The following is a 14,735-nucleotide window of genomic DNA, read 5'->3' as shown; positions in this document are numbered from 1 at the left end:
GAATTCAAAAGGTTTGGTGCAAAAACATTTAGAAAGCTATGCATTTCTCATGAGGTTTTCAAAGATTTCCTAGACATATACATATATACATACACATGTATATACATAAATATATACACATACACGAATACATAAACACACTCATCCATATACATGCGTGTGAATATAAATACCGGGGGCTTCAATCAGTTAATTGGATTGGAATTAAAATTAGGCTTACTTTGGTGCAAAGCTTTGGAGTGCATGCATATAAGGGTGGATAGGTAGGTATCAGTGTGTCTAGGGCATGTCAGCGCTTCCTCCTCCATGCCCACATGGAGTCGTGCTACTGTGTAGGCTGTCAGCCGGCATGTGTGGGCCACTTCAGCATCTCACACGGTGTCTCATTTCAACATTTTCTAAAATGATGGGAGTCATACGGTAAAATTCCTGACCGAATGAATTCACCCTTCACAGAATTCAGGAAGAAGAAAAAACATTTCCCTTGTTGTACATGATAATTCTATTCTTGGAAAATTTACCATAATTACATTTTTCAAGGAGTACGCTGTTCCTACAATGCTCAGTGGAGTCAGAGCTCACGTGGCTGTGGACCAGGGGTTGGTCAGGGCGGGCCCATATTTCAGGTGCTGTCCACCATTCTGAGCCATTCACTAAATGCTACTGCTGCCCTTAATGGTTATGATGATAAAAACATTCCCACCGAATTCCAATGTGCTCCCTAGGGATGACCTTATGGCTCTGGTATTAGGGACAAGGTTGATGCTGGGCAGAAGCAATGTACTTAGTATTCCTGTGCCTCCTTCCAAAGATGTGGGTAGTACCCACACTACGCGTCCGCCCTGAGTCCATGACACAGGTTGAGACAGATGTGCGCTCTGTGTACACGCATTAAGCAGATCACCTGTGCTCTATCTGATGCCCACTTGGACTTTACAAGTGTCATTTTATCCACATGGAATTCAGGGAGGAAAAAAAAAAAAGGGAGAGAAGGCAAAAGCAATATTCTGTTGCTACAAATGTCTCAGTCCCATTATTGTAAGATGTGTGAAAGTACTAAATGTACAGAAAGGTCTGAGTAATAGCAAACAAGGTGAGGGAATTTACTTTTAACTGGCAAGGCATTATCTCCTTTAAAAGAACCTTAAAGTAGACTTACTCAGCTGTTTATTTTGGTGGCTTTGCTGTCGCGGGAGGAGGATTTGAGGGCAAATGTTAACCTGAAATACACGCACAGCTGCATGCAAATGTCTAGGGCACAATTCTATTTCGGTTAAGTAGAAGACCTTAATCATTCTTCCCAAGTTTAGGCTCCTGGTAATAAACAAATTTCCTTCTTAATGGTAGAATTCTCCTTCCTCAGACTTTCTGTCTTTCAATTATTTTTTAAGAACATTCTTGGCTATCTAATGCTCCTTTTGCAGGCAGGTAGATTAATAAATATCTATGACCTCTTGCTGCGCCAGACCCCTAGACTGTGGAATGGGGGAGGGAGGCTGAACTGAGTGCGCTAATGGCCCTTCCTGTTCAAGATTCTAGGTTTCTGGAGCTCTAATTGTAGCCAAACGACCGTGTGTTTGATAGCAAGGATCTTCTAATAAATAGACACAGTGACTTACCAGGAAATTAGGAGGACCTGGAAACTCTATTTCTCTGCCGTGTCTGGTGCATCTTGGTTTGGAGTCGGGCCTGCCCAACACATGGCTGGGGCTGGACTCTCAGGCATGCTGCTCATTAGTTGTGCGACTGGCATCCTTGAGGTGGTTTAACATCTCCATGCCTCAGTTTCTTCAGGCATAAAGAGGAGCTAATACCCTTTAGATTTAGTGGACTTCTTGTGAGGAGTGAGTGAATCTGCACGTATGCACTTGGCATGGCCCCAGAACACGGTAGGCGCTCAGCATCTTGTGAGTTAATATTTGAATCCCTAACTCCAGCACATGGTGGGAAGTTTGTCAATCTCCACGGAGTTGAATCAGGTGATTTCATCCCTGGACATTCCTCTGGACTGAGTTTTTCCTTTTGCCAGGGCTTGGTGCAGATGGTTATATATTCAGCATCTCAGAGATTGGGGTTTGTAATCAATTTCTGAATCTCAGTGAACTAGGAGTGCCTGGCCTCCCACACGTATTTGGAAGGTTTTCTCGGGCTTTGATTTGTGGCTCCATAGCAGCTCTGCAGACATTTTGGGAGATAGCCCATGTGACGGTTTTACAGTGCACTGATTTCACTTTGTCTATAACCTGGACAGAGGTGTACTTGGGGTTCCTATTACAAATGTAGTAAATGAAATCTCGAATCTTCCATTCACATTAAAAACATGGATTTTTAACCCTGGGAGGATTTCTCATTACAGTATAAAGACACTGTGTATTCTGAGCTTTGCTTTTTCCTAAATTGACAGAGTCCTGCTACCTCCTCTAGGCAGTATGGGCTACCCTCTCTCCCCATTCCCACACGTCATTCTCCATGTGGGAACCTCAGTCACAACAGCAGGGCCAAGCCTGGGGCACTGAGAGGGAGCCCGTAGCCTACAGCACACAATGTACAGAGTCCCAAGAAAACCCCCCAACATTCCTATCTTAATGTAGTATTATGAAAAATCAAAACTGACACCCTAAGTCCCATGCTGAACAAAATGAGAGAAACATGGGGGCAGTCACAGGGCCACGCAGTCACATCTGAATGTGGGGCCAAAGGGAAAACCCTAATAAGGCCCTGCTCGTTTACAACTTGTATTACTTTGTTCATCATGGATGTGTTGGTGTTAATTTTGGTTTCAAAGACACTGCGTTCTGACACTATTTATCTGGATTATGGGGTGCTTTGGCCTTCCCTTCCCTACACTTAAATTTTGTCTGGGGCAGGCCTGTGGTGCAGTGGTTAATGTGCTGCTGGGACACCCACGTCCCATATGGGAGTGCCTGCAGTTGAGGCCTGGCTCTGCGCGCTATCCAGCTTCCTGCTACTGTGAAGCCTGGGAGGCAGCAGGTAGCTGGGTATCTGCCTGCTCCCCGACACCACCCCAGTGTGGGACCCCTGGATTGAGTTCCAGGCTCCTGGCCTCAGGCTGGCCCAGTCACAGTTGTTGTGGGCATTTGAGATGAGGACCAGCAGATGGAAGACATTTTCCTCTATCTCTTTCAAAAAAAAAAAAAAAAATTAAACACACACACTCTTTCTTGCCTGAGGCCAGCACCTCCCTCCCCACATGCTAGTCCTGGCCCGAGAGAGGGGCACGTCCACTCCTGGTGTGTCGTACTCAGGAAGTTGGCAGGTGCTCCGCTTAGCTGGGGCTACTCTGAGCCCTGGATTGTTGTTGAGCAAACAGCTGGGAGACGGGGAGAGCATGCAGGATCCTTGTTTGGTCCAAAATTGATCTCAGAGCCTCCAGAGAAACTGTCGTCTTCTCCTATCTCAGGTTTTGCTGGCTTTGAGGTCAAGGACACCAAGGCTGTGCAACCACAGGACAGTCTGTTTCTGGGGACCCTAAAAGAAGGTGACAAATAGAGACATGAAGATTAGGAAGCTGCTGATAAGGAAGTATCGTTGGGAAATAAAATTATGAGTGTGAGGATTTATTGGGTGTTCAGAAGTCAATGCATTCTTTAGCCAGGAGTTGGCAAATTTTTTCAATGAAGGACCAGATCATAAATATTTTAGGCGTGCAGACAGTACAGTCTGTCACAGTGACTCAGCTCTGCTTTTGCAGTGAGTAAACACATACAGTCAATGCATGGGCATGGGCCAGTTCCAACAGGGCCTTACACAGGACATTGGAATGTACATTTCATGTCATTTGCATGTTTGCAAATTTTTGCTTTTTCCACCATTAAAGAAGTACACAAGGGAGCAGACCTTTAGCCTATTACGCCACTGACTTGGTTGGATTCCTGGCTCTGCCTTCTGACTCCAGCTGTTCGCCAATGCAGACCTTGGGAGGCAGCAGTGACGGCTTAAGTAACTGGGCTCCTGCTTCCTGTGTGTGAGACCTGCATTGCATTCCTGATTCTAGCTCCAGCCCCAACCCAGCCTTGTCATTGTAGAGATTTGGGGAATACACCAGTAGATGGGAGCTCTGTCTCCGTGTCTTTCTCTCTGCCTCTCAAGTTAACAAAAGGAATGTTCTCAAAAGGATGTGAAATATGCTTAGCTTCTAGACCACACAAACACAGGAGGCAGCAGGAGTTGGCCTGTGGGCCACTGGAGCTGCTGTTTCCTGCTCCAGAGTAGAAATGCCAAGTTGCCCTTGTTTCTGAAATCATTGTTGAATGTCTCTCAGCAAAGTGTTTCAAAGAGTCATCTGGAAAATAATTTAAAAATAAAATTTTCTAAGATGACAGTCACAGCTTCTACATGACTGTCTAGAAGGAGGAGGCCCAACGGCATCTCAAACTTAAATTAATAAGAAGTGAAGTTGCATCCATGTGTCCCAAATACATCCAAGTCTCTCACATGAGTGGCAGGGGCCTAAGCACTTGGGTCCTCTTCCACTGTTTTCCAAGCACATTAGCAGGGAGCTGGATTGGAAGTGGAGCATTTAAATTACCTGTAGGGAGGTCTGTTTTCCCACCTTGGCTGACAGTCCCATGAGGGCAGAGGCTCTGTCGGTCTTGTGTCCTTGGCTCCCAGGACAGGCGTGGCACAAAGTAGGATCTCGGTAAATGTTTGACTGCTCAACACTTGACTCCACCCCAGGGAAAATGGGAGAGAATTTCTTTATTTCAGATTCATCAGCAAATAGTACATAAGTGTGTAAACATAAGCATACTTTGGAAGAGGTTTTTAAAGACAGGAATCCACTAGGACAAATAACATTGTTGCTGTCCTCAGAGGAAAGACACTCTCTACAATCAGTAGACAGTAATAAACTGTTCATGTGTTTGATATAAATTACTAACTACATAACATACAAGGAAAAAATTGAAAAAAAAGACTTAAAATGTTTATATCTTAGTTTTCCATAAATATAAAAAAAACTGTTTCTGTACTTCAAAATAAACCAGAAATCCCAAAATCCCACTGATATTCCAGTGGGCTGGCTTTTGATAGGAATCAGCCACTCTTTGCTAATATAAAGGAAATGTCCTGGGCCCAGTAATTCAATTTTAAGATCAATGCTGTTCAATTATTTAGTAATAAATCCTCTTAGAACAGCATTACACAAGCAGTATGCCATTTTTTAGTAGGGGTTGGGGGGAGATGAGAAGGCAATTTATTGATCAGATGAGACTAAGGGGAACTGATAAATTTCTGGAAATGCCAGAGTATGCCCAACAACACTGAATACTGTTTAGAAACGGATCTAGTATTTTATGTACACATTAACAGCTAAATTGCAAAGCACAGGCACCTTTTTGATGCAAAAGCCATTGCAGTGATTTTCTTTCTGTTGGAGGTAAAGTTCTAAGGTCAGTAAATAAGGCAAAACTCACCTGCAGGGAAAACATCTTTTAAAATCTCCCAGGGAGGCAACATCTGTTGGGAACTGATACAGCTCAGGTGAATGATTTCAGCTTGGCCACTCTTCCTCCTGAATGGGAAGATAGCTCTGTCTTTCTAGGTGAATGTCATATGAAGGAGTCTGTGTTTTAGACAATGTGCTTAGGAAAAAAAAAAGTCCTGTGTCTCTAAGCCCCAGTGAGTCCAGTGTTTATACCATGAGAGGTTTTGCAGAAGGGGGGTGGGCGGAAGAAGTTACTCATGCAGTGCTCTCTCTGGGATGATTTGCTCAATGATTGGAAGAAATCCTTGGTTTGTGGTTGGGGTGGGAATTGCTTGCATTGTTCAGAGTACAACTTGTTAATTGACCTGCACTCACCCAAGTGACTGGATTGATGGACTATCCGTCTGTCCTCTGTAAAACATACTGACTGCTTCCACTGCACGCTAAATCCCCTTTGCTGGTAGGCTTCTCTCCAGTTCTGCACATTTGCATTAAGCTCTATGCTCACCAAGTGTTAGTTTTGTTGTGCTTAAATGTGTTAATGCTTAATTTCCTTCCTATTATAATTATACAATTTAATTAAGTATTATGTAAACAATTTAGGAGTGTGAAAAGAGAATTGTCTTTATGAAAATGAAATCCAATCCTTGGGGAAAAAAATGATCAAGACAATTAGCTAAAAGATGCTGTCAAGTTAGTTTGTGAGAGAGACAAATGGTAAGATGATGAGAATACAAGAATGCAGGAGTCCAAACTCAAATTACTTTAAAAGTTGTGAAGTTCTTATGGTACCTTCATAGAGTTGGAGATTGGGAAGTAGAGTTATGCATTACATTTTCTCTAAGAAATAAAATATGGACTGGCAATCAACAGCCCTACACTCAAGGCTTGTATTCTACATAAAAAAGAGGGGCAATTTTGAAAGAAAGAAACTGCTTAGGGCAGAGATTGTGAGTTGTCTGCTGATATTTATTTTCTGTTTTATTTTTCCCTTGAACAACACAAACCCTGACTCCTAGCTGGGCCAGACCATCCAAGCCAAAGACTGCTCTTCTAAGATACCCTTGCAGCTTGGTGTGGCCATGTGATTAATTCTGGCCTTTGGGAGATGCAAGCAGAAGCACTGAATTCCATTTCTGTCACATAGAAGGAGCTGGCAGGTCCTTGGCTTGGTGTTTTCCTCCCCATAGACTGGGACAGTAAGGGTGGGGTGGGGCAACTCCCTGGGACCTCAAGATTGTGGGGACTGTGTGCTGACACTGAGCAGTGCCACCAGCCCTGACCACACTGTCACCTCCACCCCTAAGGCTTCATGAGAGGCAAATCAACTTCTGTTGTCAGCAGTGCACTGCATGTTTGTGCTGTGTCTGCTCTAGCAGCATGAAATACACCCTCACCAAACACGGTTGTTTCTTTTTTTAAAAAATACTTAACACACATACATTGCTATTATGCTTATATTTGTATATACTGCAAACTTCATATTTGACTATATTTGTAAAATTATAGAAGTATTTTGAGTTCTCTCATTACCTGACCTTTCAATTAACCAAGAAAACTGCCAGTCTTGATAATAAGGCTTCCACTATGTTACTCTGTTATTTTTCCTCTCTTTGAAAGCTGAGCATGAACGTTGAGATTGAAAAAATTGCCCATCATCTATTCCTTCATTCACCCGCTTAGGGAACGTGGCTTGGGTACCCACAAAGCACACTGCTTTGCAGAGAGACAGACTTGCAGAATGCTTGTGGCTCTAGACCTCATGGAGCACACCTCCATGTGGGGTGTCAGATGAACAACAATCAGACAAAGAAGTATGTGTCATGATGGCACAGTGGGGACATAATTTATGGTTACTCTTACATATTATAGAATGCTTACATATCATAGAATCCATCTGCAGTGAACAGATCAATTTCTAGTGACATGAAAAAGCATTGAAGAAAAACATATAATGGAAACATACCGAGTAGTGAGATCATATCAATACAGGCTATATAAAAGGTATGTTCGTGTGCATATCTATGTCTGGAATTGTATAAAAACATGTGAAATCATGCGCACCAGAATATTAGTAGTATCCATCTCTGGAGTTGTGCCTTAAATACCAGATGTGTGCTACCGTGTGTGTTGTAAACATGAAGTGGAGTTATCGGCCTCAGCTCTGGTCTATTGCACCTTCCATGTTGAGTTTGTATGCTACTTCTGTATTTAAGAAGAAGAAACAAGCAAGAAATAATCAATGCTTGCATAGAGCTGATACGTGTAAAGACCATGGAGAAAGGCTCTCACCCTCCTGGTCCTAGGCCTGCAAATCTTGTCTAACCTTTCCAAAAAGAAGTGTCAACCACTTAAAATGTTCACTGTTTGGGTGCAATAATTTTCACATGTAGACATTTAGCTCAGAGAAGTGATCCATAATATGCAAAAGAAATTTAAATAGGAGAATGTTTATTTCAGGCTTGCTTATAAGAGTTTAAAAATTGTCCCAGAACAAAGGAAAGTACAACATAACTCATGGCAATTCTGTGTGATAAAATATTACAAAACCATTAGAAATTTTATTTTTAAAACTGTGGTGACTCACAAATGCTCAAACTTGACAATTTGTATAAAGTAAGTAGAACAAACGTTACCCTGATAATATCCAATATTGCAATACAATTATGTATGTCTATATCAAATATCATCTATCAAAACTTGCAAGAAAAGCAAAATTTTAAAAGTAATATGACTAATGTGTAATTATGCTTGTTTTAAATAATTTTGTAAAATGCCTGGGTGTCTACATTGCAGAGGAATTCCTTTTATGAACACACCCACATGCAAAACAATACAAGTTATCTCTGCACAAATAGCAAACAGAAAGGAACACCTGTGTGGCAGCCATTGCCCATTGCTATCACCGCTTCCACTGGGTGTGCCAGCTCACGGGGCTGTGATTCCAAGAATCTGTCACCCTGACTGTGACCACAAATGAGTTGAACTATGTGAAATTACTGTCTTTGTAGATCAAAACGATTTGAATATTGGCAATTTCATATGATTCAAGATACTATCTTTAACATATTCTTTAATCTGAACAAAATTACTCAATGTCTTCAGTTTCTCCCTCTCCTGCCCTGTCCTTTACTGTTTCTTTACTACAAAGAGATACTCTTTTTGGGAGATGTCATTGATGAAGGTAGTGGTGTGTGTATCTTTTTGAGCATCTACAGTAACAATTAGAAAAAGCCCAAGCTCAGTGTAGTATTGTGCGCTTGTGAAATTCTTAATGATCTTTGAACAAAGGGTCCCATTTTCCTTTGCAGAAGCTTCCACAAATTCTGTTGCAAATCCTGGATGGGGATGTTCTTGAAACCAATGGCCTCTGATTTCAAGTATGCATATAAAGATGGTATTTTTGGAAACCTCAAGGGAGCAGTCAAATAAAATTGCCCTCATTTTCTAAGCCATAAACCTAGGCACATTAACACCAACCTGTGCATCATTGGGGACATCTCGGGGGATGCAGTAGGTGGCCAGCTGTAGGAGGTAAGGGGGACTTCACTGGTTCTTCTAACCAAGGGGAAATGAAAGCGATAAAGTTATAGAACGCCCTAAGGATCAAATGGGCACACAGAGTTCTCATTATTGCATTCATAAGCTTTCCATATGCCCATCAAGAGGAAAGGCACCCTCCTTGGCTGTTTTTGGAAGGAAACTGGCAAGCAATAAAACAACTCTGACTGTGAGTCTCCCCCTAAATGCAGCACATATGATGCTTGTTAGGTTGGATTTCTGTCTTATTAAAACTGTGTTCTTAGCAGAAGGTGCTTAACTCCACCCCTGTTGTCTGCCAGAATGCTACCCTTATTTAGTGGCAAGAAGAGGGAAAGGCGGAGGTGGCACTGTCCTGTAGTGGTCAATTACACTCCCACAAACATTTGGGCAACTTGCATTTGCATCTGACTTAGCATAGCTTTGAGGGGATGAAGTACAGTCTCGCTCTCCAAAAAATAAAAAGATCAAGTGATATTCTGTGGTCCAGTATATCCCTAGTGTGGGATTTGTTTTTAAAAATTCAACCCTCTGGCACAGTATTTCCACACCTAAGAATATATCCCAAGTAAATAATTATTGATATTCATAAACTTTTATGTACAAGGACACTCAATTCAAGATTGTATGAAATCGTTTTATAACAGATGCCCAACAATAGAGGAGTGATTAAATAAATTAGGGCAATTTCATGCAATGGAAAATTGTTCAGCCATTAGAAATCTCATTTTTAAGAAATGCTAACATCACGTGATAGGGTTATATCTCTAAGCATTCGTCTTTATCTTACCAGTCATGTCCACATTGAAGTAAATAATAAGCAAAGATTTCATGAGTCTGACAATGAGATAAAGATTTGAATCTCTGCTTGGAGTAGATTTTCCTCTCCCAGAGGCTAGAGGAAGGTAACACGCAAGGTTGGTTGCAGATTCTGGAGTTGCTGGATGGCTGGAAGGAACAGAACAGTCCATTATGAGAAGCAGGGTCAGAGTGGAAGATTTTCAGAATTACCAGGATCAGTTAGCACTTGAAGAGTCATCATTCAACAACTTAGGGAGCTGTCCAGCTCCTCAGGAGGGGTAATCCTGGAATGAGCCCAGGATGGGGGCGTGGCAGTTAAGGGTGAGGGCAGGGCTCCCTGTTCTGGCCAAGGGAGAACAGTATAACCTGTGGAGTGTTTTGGTATGAGTACGGCAGCAGTAGGGAATTTCACAGAAACAATCTGGTTGTGCACTTTTTTATTTTCTAGGACATGAATCAGTTATTCAGTTAACTATTTCACAAACACCCATTCTTTTTTGGCCACCTTGCTGAGCACTGTATATACAGTGTGAAACACGGCAGGTTTATCCCCTCAGGTTGTAATGTGTTGTCATGAAGGAATTCTCAGGTCAGTGCAAACAAAATACGGTAGATGAAAATGATAGTATTGTATTGGGGTACTATTTTTCAGATATCCATATAATACCATCTATGCGAATGACTTCAAGATGAAATTTGAGTTTTGCTGGTCCAGCACATAAGCCAGTCTTTAATAAATGCTTGGAAAGAGGAGTGATGGATAGGTTCTGATTTGATTTCTTTCAAAAATCAGTTTTTAAAGTTGGGGAAGGACCTTTAATTTCTCTCATAAAATCTCCAAGTGAGCAATCTGCAGGCATAATATGTTGACAGCTGATCTGCTGAAGGCACTTTGGAGATGTGTGACCAATAATTAACAATTTATTTAGGGCACCAAAGTTATTTTTTACCACTTATTTTTAAACAAAGAATCAAAATCATAAGTAACATGACTTGCATTAAGATACCTAGGAATAAAAAACTGGACCTGTAACCAGAGTCCTAGGAGTGGTAATGAAGCTTACAACCAATTGTTTCTCCGCTTCATCCACTATGGATCGCTGCTAGGATGTGCTACTTTAATGTGCCTGATTTTCTATTTTTCAAATTGAGTATTGCTATGAGAATTAGTACATTTAAATAACATTTACTTTGTGACTGGTATACTGTCATCTTGAAACTGTTGTTTTTCTTATAAGCAAATATCAATTTAAGAGATTAGCTCAAGAGCATCTACTTCTATTTTTACTAACAGGGAACATAAATTAAAACATTTAGGGATATCAAGCAAAGCCAACCATTCTTACCCATCTGGCCCAAACTGCACTGCTTCATATGGTTCTTATGTAAGATGATCACAGAACTGGTTTTTCTTCATTAATTAGAAGCAAGTTATGTACAGAAAATAGAACCCAACTTCAGGTGGTCACATTTGTCTGACCAAGTCAATCAGTCTTGCCTTAGGTATCTTAAATATCACCATCATCTAACATGCTTCCAATGCTTTCTGTCCTGATACATTTCTCCTAACTTTATTTATTTAAACCTCATGTTTTCCTGAGATATTCATATACACGAGCAGGAATAGACCCTATCATGGTAAAAACGCACTGGTATTTTCCAGTAGGGAGTGAGCCTATGATCACAGATGTTTCAATGACTTCTTGGCCTTTTTCCTTGTTATATCCTCCAGGAGTTCACCCGATGGCTCCACTAGTGAGAACTCTTCTGACTGCCGTTCAAATTAAGCAGAAAAGAAGAAATCAGGTTATTGAAGACAGCCTAGACTAGAGCTGATTTTCTGCTTGTTTTGATAAAGAAACTCGAACAGTTACCAGGCAGCCGCCTTCCATTTTCTTCTCCTCCCCTTCTATGCCGATTGTGTAAGGTCCCAGCAGTGGTGAGATGGGTGTCCAGCTTTGCTTCACCCACGTGATTCCAGCTTTAGATCAAGTGCAGATGGATACGTGCTTCTCTTTCAATATTGCTCAGGAAATCAACTGTTCTCTGAATCCCTGATTCAGGTTTTGCATCTAACAAACTCAACCTAAGACAGCAAGGGGAAAAAAAAAATATATCTGGGAAAGTAGTTCCTCTTGTGTGTGATCTCAGATAATAGAGGACAATGGTTCCCTCTTCTTGAATGCCTACAGAAACTGGTGGACAGATTTCAGAAATAACTTCTTTGATTCTTCTAGGACAGAGAAAACCAGTAAGACCCTGACGATGTTGTTTTGTGGATACAGTCTCCAATCAAATTCACAGGCAGTTTGTGAGACATTTACAATGTCCAGCCACTCAAACCCCCAACTGGGCATCCCTGCTCCCCAGTGTTCTACGAACAGTGAATTTCAGGGTTGCTCTTGGTTTCCTTTGAATGGGCCAGAGATACATTGCATCAGTTCTTAATGTTTAAGTTACAACTGTTTCACGTAAAGTGACTCTATTAAAAAAAAAAGTGACTCTATTTAAAAAAAAGAATTTTTTGATTAAAAGTGACTCCGTGTATTTGGGGGCGGCCTCTATGGAGTTTTCCAGTTTTCTGATTCCAAAGACCAGGAGTGGGAAGGAATGGTCCTAATTTAAGGCCATGCTCTAAGTACTGCTGATCACAAAGCACACTGAGTTACTGTCAGAAATCAATACATTATTTTCCACAGCTTGTCTGAGGAGACTCATTCCATCTTCTTGGACAGAGTGAGCAGTCTCTAGATTTATAGTGGTTTGGTGGGGTTTGTACAGCGTATTTTGCACGGAATCTACCAAGGGGGGAGCCTGGTGATTCAGGTTCTCATCCTGTGCAAATCACACAGAAATCTGTAAGAAGACGTCTCTGGGGTTACAAGTGATCTGTCTTCCCCATGCAATTAATTGGCCAAAGATTCCTGGAGTAGTTCTTTTAGCTGTGCACTTGTTACTCTCAAGTTTGCAAATAGGGACACCCATGAGATAAGTTCATTCCATTAATAGAGAAAATATAAAAAATCTTAAATAGTCCTGGTACACACACACACGTACATTATATATAGTGTAGCTTCATATATTAAAGGGAAATTTAACATATTAGCACTCTGAAGATTTTGCAAATGTGTTGATAAAGGCCATAAAACATACCAACCCTAAATTATAATTTAAAGGAAAGTAGTATTTGAGGATTTGGGATTCAAGCAGAAGCAATCTGAAGAGAAAGGATATTAAACCTTGAATTTTTCCCTGAAGAGCCTTAGTTAATGGCACTGGGAACTTTAAATACATATTAAAGCAGATATGGTCATAATTCATTAATTTGGACTTGAGAATGATCTGAGCTGGACTAGACTAATATCTGTGTGTGCCTTCTCTGCAAGGCAGCCATACTTCCTAAAGGAGCTTTGCTAGGGAGCGTCTCATCTGTTCATTACGGTACCTGGGAGCATTGCTGTGGCAACTCTTTGCAATTGCTTTGTAATTTACATCCTCTCCAATTAGTTCACAATGGTGAGGTTCCACTCTGTGTCACTTTGTGCCACTTGAATACCGAGTTTGGGTGTAAAATACAACATCTCCTTCTCATAAAGTCTTTTTTAAATGAAATTAGATATTTTCCTTTCCTAAAGAGACTTCTTTAGATTTTTAGACCATAAACAGTAATAGAATGTCATCATTTTGTAATAAAGCATTTACCTCTCTGGGTAAACCTCTCTGCTGTTATTATTTGTGTCCTGAAATAGAGTGGTTTTGTTAATTAAAATCATAAACTGTCTTAGCTCTAAGTATAAATTAAGCAGAGCCAGCAACGTGCTAGCTGGCCATTTCTTACCAATGCTTTGGGGACATTGGTTTCCAAAGCCTTTTATTAGCCAAGCTCATCAGTGTCTGGGGTTAGTTGAATGTATAGCAAGGTGATTTTATATAAGTTTATTTATGTTTATTTGTATTTATTTGAAAGACAGCAATCTTCGCTTGCTGATTCATTCCCCAAATGTCTGCACGGCCAGGGCTGAGCCAAGCTGAAGCCAGGAGTCAGGAACTCAATCTGGGTCTCCCTCATGGATGGCAGGGACTCAAGTACTTGAGCCAGCACCTGCTGCCCCCCAAGACTGCACGTTGGCAGGAAGCTGGGTGAGAAGCACAAAGCGGAATTCCCTCCCAGGCATTATGACGTGGGATGCTGGTGTCCCAAATGGCATCTTAACTCACTGCACCACAAGGCCCACTGCTAGCAAGGTGATTTCTAAGCAAGATTATACTAGAAATAAAAGCATATCAAGAGTGATTTCCTACTTGAGACTGTTTTCTCATCTAAGGCAGAAAGAAATGGGAATGCTCCATGTGTGTGTCCACCTAGATCACAATATCCCACTTTTGTGTCTTTTTATTCTTTTTAAAGATTCATTTATTTAATTGAAAATCAGGTAGAGAGAAAAAGTGATCCACCGATCTTGCATTAGCTAGTGCACTCCCCAGGTGGCCGGAATGGCCAGGGCTGGGTCCAGCCAAAGCCAGGAGCTTCTTCCAGGTCTTGCACATGGTGGCATCTTCTGTTTTTCACAGGCCATCAGCAGGGAGCTGGATTGGAAGTGGAGCAGCTGGGACATGAACCGATGCCCATATGGGATGCTGGTGTTGCAGGTGGCAGCTTTGCTGCCATGCCAAAACGCCAGCCCCAGTATTGCACTTTCAGGGCAAGTACTGGGGAAACTGGGGATTTTCTAATTACACCAGGGCCTCGTCTGCCCTCCATGCCTTCTGGTGAATAACTGTGATACGTGAGGCAGGCTGACATCAGTGATTAGTGTAGGAAGACCTTCCATTTTGGGGTAATTAACCTCTGAGATTTTCTGTTCCAAGAACCAAAGAGCTGACAGGAGAGGTTGAAAGCACAACTGTGCTGTACGTTCAGGAGGATTTTATTATAAACAATCAGGGG

This window comes from Lepus europaeus, chromosome 10, assembly GCF_033115175.1.
Source record: "Lepus europaeus isolate LE1 chromosome 10, mLepTim1.pri, whole genome shotgun sequence".
Classification (NCBI taxonomy): Eukaryota; Metazoa; Chordata; class Mammalia; order Lagomorpha; family Leporidae; genus Lepus; species Lepus europaeus.
Note: the sequence above shows the minus strand (reverse complement) of the source record.